The 8,936-nt window shown below is 29.9% G+C and overlaps 1 protein-coding gene across 1 annotated transcript in view; it reads right to left on the bottom strand.

The window, feature by feature from the left end:
* Positions 1–8,936, bottom strand: part of SLITRK1 (SLIT and NTRK like family member 1) — a 222,496-nt gene that overhangs the window by 209,261 nt on the left and 4,299 nt on the right. The window lies entirely within an intron of this gene.

The raw sequence follows: 8,936 nt of genomic DNA, 5'->3' as shown, positions 1-8,936 counted from the left end.
GGAAGCGGCCACTGCACTCCAGTCTGGGCGACAGAGTGAAACTCCAACTCAAAAAAAAATAAAAATAAAAAATAAATAGCCAATGCTTTCTGAAGTTCATAAAGTATTAAAATATCTTTAAAGCATTTTACCATACTAATTCATTCATGACATTTTCACATTCATAGTCACATATTTACTACATTGCTATGAGATAAATACTATTATTGTCATTTAACAAAAGAAAATCAAAGTTCTATAAGTTTAGTAACTTGGTCAAATTCACACAATTGGTAGTTCTCAAAGCTAAAATTAGAATTGCAACAATCTGATTCTAGAGATGGTGCTCAACCACTCTAATAATTGTTGATCAAACATGATTAATTTACAACCAATTCTCTTCAACCATGATTTTATTCCTGGTTTACTTTAGATACACAACTATAATTATATTTTGATAAATTCACTGGCTTAATTTATAAATCTATAAGTTGAGTACAAAAACTTATACAAATATCCTATATAATTTTGAAGAATCTATATAACCTGTATAAAGTAAAACATTTTGAAGACATCTTAATGAATATATAATAAAACCCAATTTCCTAGGGTACTGTAAAATTAATCTAGTTCAGGGACAGGCAAACTACCAGATCAGCTCTACTGCCTGATTTTACACTGTCTATGATCTAAAAGTCTTTTTTTTTTTTTCATTTTTAAATGGTTGAAAAAATTTTTTAAATATTTTGTGACATAAAAATTATAAGAAATTTTCCAGTTTGGGACTCATTTTAAATTTCGTCAATAAAATGTTGGGAAATTTGTTTTCTCTCTTATTTTATAATATATAAAGGTAACTAATAGCTACATAATATCTAATAGCTGCAAAATATCCTAGATTTTGAATCTTAGCCCATGAAGCCTAAAATATTTATTGTCTGACCCCTGACAGAAAATGTTTTCTGATAGCTTGATTCTAGTTCAGCACTCTCATTTTAGATAAGAAAATTGAAGTTCATCAGAATTAAGAGCCTTGCCTAACATCACAGAACTAGTTAGAGGACAACTTAATCCAGAATCAAGACCCTTTCCCTATATGTTCATTTTTGTGGTACCCATAAATGATCCCAGGGACTTTGAACTCTATAGCACCAAGAGGCTGTATTGTGAGAAACTAAGCAGAGCTTTCATCTAGCTTTTAACACTCGTTATAAAAATAAGCAGGGTATTTACAACATGGTGTTACATCTATACAGAAATAACCGAAACTACTCAGAGCCTGTGAAGAGGGAAAACTATTCTTGTACAATGTCTAAAACTAATATTTGAATAGTAGCAGTACTAAAGTGAAATAAAAGTAATCACAATTTGCTTAGAAGATTAAGTCCAATTACACTTAGGTTGTTGGGGATTAGAGACAGTTAATAGTGAGCTGAATGGTATGTGCACATAAATGGTTCTATAAAGAAAACATGATTTTATTTAAAAAACGTTCTGCCTACTCAAAGACTGGACTACATATCAAATGTGGTGTATTGTTTTTAAGAGATATACCACAGAGCTGTATACAAACAAAAGCAAAATAAAACCTTCCAAAACAGACACCAACCTTCTACCAATTACCAGATGAATGTTGTCTGATTCTCATTCTTGTATTATTGATATTACTAAAGATAATCTTCCTTTGTCAAAATTTTTTCTCCTGAGGAAAACAAAAAGTCTAAGTTTTTTGTTGGTGGTAATAGTGGTAATGGATGCAGTTAGTTGTTTAATTCTTATTCAGAAATATGCTTATTAAAATAAAATTAAGCATTTCAATTTAAGGCTTACGTTGTACCTTTATGTCACAATATAAATATGTTTTTTAAATCATTTTTCCATATCGTTTCATTTGTTTTCCCATTGATTTTCATAAATTCATATTTCACTAAGTTTCACATTTGGTTTGGGGAAACTACACAGGTACAATAGATATCAAACATGCTTGATACCTTTTCTGTATTAGTTGTGCCTAAAAACAAGTTTACATTTAATTTTCGAAGAGTCAATCTTAAAATCAAAGTATGCCAGTTAACTGCAATCACAGACTCCATTTTTAATCTATGAAAAGTAACCATTAAGACAAGAGTAATGAGTGATTCCAAGTCCATGTTTTACTCCCTAAACTCTCCCTGAGTTCCATTTTCTCATGTTCCATATTTTCTTTGTGTTTGCTTTCTCAGAACATGCAGACATTAAAAATTTAACATGCCAAAGTCTAACTCTGTAACCTGAAATCTGTTTTCTCTAGTCTTTCTCTCTTAATAAAAGGTATCATTATCAAGTTGGTTGATAAAGCAGTAAAACTCACAAAACTACTTTTTTCCTTCATTCCCACATCAACAATATACACCCTCCCACACCCACTTATGATCTTTCCACTTCTGCCTGTCTCCATTACTGCCACTATTATCCAAAGGTAACATAATCTCTTTCCCACATTATAGCAGTAGCTCCTCAACTTCCACTTTTGCTCCCTACAATTCATTCTCTCTAAAGAAACCAAAACAGTTTTGATCATACTTAGATTATATCACTCACCAACTTAAAAACTTTCTGTTGTACTTGAAATAAAATCTAAATTCCTTGCCATATCTTATAAAGCATTATCTGGCATCTCTGCCTCTCTATTTCTATGTCTGCTTATGGCCAGATTCTAGTCTTCCTGTCTTCCAGTCCTCAAACATTCATAAATTAGACTACTTTGCAGTTGATTTATTTTCCACAATCTCTGTTCCTTCAAATCTGAAAATTTCTATCTCCTTTTTACCATGTTTCACTCAGTTCAAATATTATCTGCTCAGAGAGGACTTCCCTGACCATATTAAGAAAAAAGGGGAGTCATCATCTTATTCCTCATTTATTTGTTCCCCCATAGTTCTTCATTATTCAAATGTATGTTATTGGTTATGTATTATTTTTTGTTCTGTAATCTTCTACAGAACATAAATTCATATAAACAGAAATCTAGTTGTGTGTTGCTTTAGAACCTCTGCATAAATGTGTGGCACATAGTAAGTGATCAATAAATATTTGCTGAATCAATTAAATAAAAATTGCTATCATCTCATTTGTTTTTCCTTTCCTTTTCTCGTTTGTTTTCTGAATTTAGTATAATTAAGATATATTTCCCTGACACCAGTGCTATGCTGCCTCCTTGAACTACCATAAGCCATGTGGTACATTCACCGTTGATATATTAGTTCTGAAGAACTCATTTTATTATAAAGAACATCGTGAATTTATTTCTTTTATGGTGTAAAAGAAAATATACATATAAATTGAATTTTTTCTTGAAATATGTTATACTAGTTTAATATATTATGCCTTAAAAACCTGCATTTCTAAAATAAAGTAATTTTGCTTCCTGTCTATGCGTTTAATTGCTCATCTACTGTGTGAACTGGGCTTTTAGGGATGAAAACTTAATAGGCAAAATGTTAGCTACCCATGTAAAAATGCTGGAAGAAAAATGCTCTATATTATAAAAAAGTTGTGGAATAAATATTTTTTTAGCTGGCTATTAGTAATGTCATGTTCATGCAAATAATATCAAAAATGTTCTGATCTGACTTTCCTCTTAATTTGATGTTATAAATTTTGAGTTATAATAGTAACATGGAAGTCCATGTAATTCAATTCTTGAAGATTACTGCTGTTTCCAATTGTTAGTTTCCTGGCTTCAAGTCTTGTTCTTTATAATATTACATCATAAGATATAATAGCCTCTTGGAATAATCTGCTTGTTATGTATTAATGCCTAATTATTCCCAATGCCATCTGTAACAAGAAATCTGATTACTGAAAAGCTGACTGTTATGGTGAAAAATGCAAATATTATTCAATCAAAGTTTTACTGAAAAATGTGTAAAAATGTAACATTTTCTGATCAAAAAAAAGGATTATCTCTTTCATTGAAGCATTTGCTGAGACACAGAAAAACATTTAGTCATTCGGGAAACAGAGGGATTAGCAGCATTAAACTCATTGCTTAAGTAATTTAGTAATTTCAATCTGGATTTGTTTGGTAACTAGTTAAGCCAATTACATCCATTATTGAGACACTTTGAGAAGTTCACTAGCATTAATATCTGACTTTGTTATGACAAAGATATACCCAACTATTTGGTGTATAAGCAGTCAGAAAACACACTGATGTTAAATATGTTCAATGAAATAAAGTTCATTGGATTCATAATTGAATCAGATTAACACAAATTTTATCTAATTAAACCAAAGTTAGCACATATTATATGGTACCATTTTATACCTTACAGAACAAAATATTGTAGATGTAATGATTTTGACATGTGGGAGCATTTTAATTATATAAGAGGTTTTTTAAAATAAATAAATATACATTGACTAAAATGTGTGAATTCTGCTATAGTGTATTACCAATGCACAATTTCAAATTTCTGCACTATTTTGTAAACTTATTATTTTATGGAAGTGGTGATAAAATCTATGTATGGACACAACAGTATCCAAATCATATTCTAATTGCAATGCACATTCCTTTTAATTTCATATGAAACTTAGAAATGTTTAATACGACATTGATTTTAAAAGGAAAAGTACACAATCAATGTCAGAGACTGGGAAGGTCCATTGTAGTTTATGGTAATGGTGACCCTTTTCCACTTTACCCCCCTTTTCTGGGAGGCAAAGACTGCATCTTTGATAATGCTATGGAATGGACATTTATCATCTGTATTTGAGGCACTTACATGTTTCACTATATATTGACTTTTTCTATCGATATGCTGTAACTGAGCATGTTTCCTTCCTGTATTCTTCTGCCAAGAAAAGAAATGGAGTTAAAAGCAAAGAGAATAAGACATACAAGTGAGTAAATACATGACTTAACTTACTGCTTTCTGCTTGTTAAACTTTTGGACTTGTGTATCTGCATGTTACTAATAAGTAATTGAGTATTACATTTTACTAATCAATAAATAGCAAGGGAATTATTTTAAAAGTATACACAAGGTTATATTAAAGCCTCTGTAATCTATTTTACATATATAAATAACACTAATCAAAGCTAAGTGCCCAGAAACTCTTTCTATATGTCTTTTACTATAAAATATTTTTTAAAATTTTCTAAAGTAATATCTGATTTCTCAAGTAACTACAATTGAAAAATTATCAGTCATTCACTTACTCAGATAACCCTGGTTTGATTATTTCAGTTTAGAATGCCTAGTCAAAAATGTATTAGTAAAGTTATAAAATACCAGGAATTATTCCCATTTTACAGGAAAAGAAATGAAGATAAAATGAATGAAAATAAAACTATTATGATAACTAAATAAAATACCTCTTTTTTATTTAAAACACTACTTTAAGATTTTTTAACTACGTATAATAGCTAATAAAACTGATGTCATGACTACACTTTTTCAAATGGCTCAAAACCTAAATTACTTAGAAGAAAGAAATACAAAACATTATAGTGACAATCTTTGCACACTACCAAGGATGTACTGTTCTACCATGACAAGGATGTGTATATCTCACTTTTGTGGGTCATAAACTACTTGAGGTTTGAACTTGTTTCTTTTCCCAAGATAGTTTCTACAGTATTTTTCATGTAGCGAGAACCCAATTAATGTTACCAATAGAATATTTAAGCCTAACACATTTAAAAGTCTTTAAACGATTAGATAATTCTCCAGTAAGTTTTGTGCAAAGTTAAAGCATGAAATACAATTCTCTCAAGTACATAAAATAATACATATAGCAAGTAAATGGGGAAAATGAGTAATTAATTGGAGAATTGAGGTCTAAACCAATAACTTAAATTCCTAGTAAGTTGAGGCAAAAAGGTTATATTGAACTTTAATCATCTAAGATGATTTCTTCAGCCGTCTATTTCATTTGTAGACTATAGTTCTTAAACACTTAATTCATTATTATCTTAACTATTTAATTTTATCTAAAATTCAATCAAATTTTGATCGTCACAAAAAGGTCAATTGGTATCCTGTTTCAGGATACCTCTATATTTATTATGTAGTTTCATGGAAACATTTAGTGGCATTTCTTTTTAACACCAAGAAGAAAGTCTTGGATTTTCCACAAGTTAGTTTTTATAATAACATTTTGGCAACATTGTAGATGAAAGAAAGTTCCAAGAGATTATGTGAGACATATTTAATTTAGCCCTCTTCTTTATGGTTCAGGGCCACATTAAAGCAAATTATATAATGTAAAAGTCTTAAGTAAGCAAATAATTAGTCTCTTGATATTAAACAGAGCTCACTCTTTAAAATTAAATAATATATTGAATTTTGAATGGTTTAAAATATTAAAGAAAATGTGCCAAAACTTAATATATGCTAAAATTAAATTTTTAGCACATTTTATATTTATATTCCATTTTTCTTCAAATAAGTATACAAACAAAAAAATAGTATTTACAGATTATCTAGTAGAAATGCTGAATTAGAAACCACTATTTTTAATTTTCCACCAACATGTTATAAACAGAACACTCATGTTCATCCTTGCAAATTTATCCTTCTCTCTGTACATACTAAATAACATGTATTAGAAATCCTAAAAAGCTAAATTAACAAACTGTCCTTGGAATCACCAATATCATTTTGACACGTTAAAATTCCTGACAATTCTCATTCCATCTAATATAAATACTGCTAAGAAAAAGAACCTTGTTATTTATTGTGATATCAGCTATTTCAATTTCCTCTTGGGTAAGCATGTAAAAATGGTTAAACAATAAATTTCTATGGCAACAAGTTGAATTCCAGTATATTCTTAGTTACAACAGCAGCCACAGAAACTACGACTTTCTTTAAAGTAATGCAACTAAACAAAATACCTTCTTCTTTCCTCATTTTCCATTGAGCACAATTAAATCTCTTTTACTTTGATGAATTAAAGAATAATTTAACTGGAAACAAGATATCTCAACTAATGCACATGACAACTACAGTTACATGGGAATTCTGTTTAAAGACAAAACAAAAAGAAGATAAACTAAACTAGTATGTGTATACAAAACTAATATTTATTAAGCATATATATAATTATAACAATATTTGATCAAAATGAATAGAACACTGCCAGTTTTAATAACTAATGCTCCTATATATAAAATTTTGATATATTTTCTACATAAACTTTTAAAATATATTGATTTATTAAAATATTTTGATAGCTCTAAAATTTAGAGTCAATATGTAGACGATTTAGATTTAGTTATTTGAATGTTTATAATTTATGAACTCATATGGCACATTCATCTTTTCCTTGTATGTCTTCTTCTACACTACTCTTGGAGAACACATTGAAGTTATCTCCAGTGAATGAAGGGAAACATTTCTTTTTCTTTTTTTTTTTTTTTTACTACAAGAGATACTGGAAATGTGAAGAGCCATCAATACATATGGTAATTGATTCAGAAAATACATCTTGGGTCCCTAACTTCTTTTATAGTATCTTTGTGACTTTTTAAAATTGCATTCTTTAAGAACTTGATCAGTGAATGCATATGAGTAGTTCACTTAAATAATAAGGGGTTTGAATACAAAGAAAATTGGATGTAAATTTTACTCCACTGTTAACTATGTATGACCTGAATTATTGCTTAACTCTTCTTAAGCCTCAATTTTCTCATCAGTATAACAGAATAATAATATCTTACTAAACTACCATGTGGTTGTAAAGACTAAATTAAATAACTCTGGAAACCACTTAGCATGTCTCATACACAATGACCACTCCAAAACCATTGAAGTTAATAATTAAAAAAAATAATTTGACCCCTTTAAAGTTGGCTTCTAATTGCAATTTATTTTTAATTATGATGAATAGAAGTTTTTGCTTCTGTGCACATCACCTATAAAAAGTTTTAGTTTCCCGACCTAGAGTAGTCATGTATCAGTTTCAAAATTACTATCCTGTCTCATTAGATATCTTTCGTTAAATGTCACTTTCCACCAGAGATACTGTTTCTACATCTGCCATTTTTTCTTTTCTTTCTTAAGGTCAGAACATTGTTCAATATATGACTTTTCTCCTTTCCAATTTTTCCATCACAAATAAATCTGTTGGTTGCTTACCACAAATCCAGTTGTACTTTTCATAAAAAAAAGAAAACCTTCATATGAAAAATTAATAAATAAAAAACCCATAATATTTGCAGGAGGAGAGTAGGTTACAGTTTTGCTGTCATGAAATGCAGTCCACAAACAAAAGAATCGACAGAAAATGATCAATGGCATTAGGAATAGTCATGGTTTATAATAAAGATTTTATTTTAAAAGTGTTAAAATAAATAATACATATTCCAGAACATCACCGTCCTGGGAAACTACTTTTCTCTAGAATATGAGTTCTAGATGGCAAAACTACTTACAACTGCTATAGGGACTTCCATTAGATGATTTATCATCCTATACTCTTAAAAATCTGTGGTCTGCAGTTTTTGACATACTTCTCAAGGGTGGATATGTGGTGGAATGCAGACCCCAACAACATGTGTTTTGTTTGCTTTTTAAGCATAACTGCTGTTTAGAAATCCCAGAGAAATATGATTGAGGCCAGAGTTAGTTACAGGGGTTCATAAAATTCAAACAGTTCAATGATTTCTTGTTAATTTCTGGGCCACAACCAGAAATCCAGATGAGGGGAGAGGAGCACTTCTTTAGGATAATGATTAATTTTTATAAAGACGAGTGCTTTAACCAATTTCAATATGCAGTTGCTGGGGCGGGGTAGGTGGGTGGGCACTAATTAGTTTTACCGTTTTCAGCAGATGTTGAATTCAAAATGCCAGCAGCGTCTCAAATGCCAGTCATTAGGGCTGTCTTTCATGGAGGAGTGCTGACCAATGAAATCTCCACTCTGTTTAATGAGACCGATCTAGGCAGAGTCAATTAAATCAAATC

Source organism: Carlito syrichta, unplaced genomic scaffold (assembly GCF_000164805.1).
Source record: "Carlito syrichta isolate Samal-C Ts95f unplaced genomic scaffold, Tarsius_syrichta-2.0.1 Scaffold316383, whole genome shotgun sequence".
NCBI lineage: Eukaryota > Metazoa > Chordata > Mammalia > Primates > Tarsiidae > Carlito > Carlito syrichta.
The sequence above is the reverse complement of the archived record's forward strand: the minus strand, read 5'-3'. Positions and strand labels throughout refer to the sequence as shown.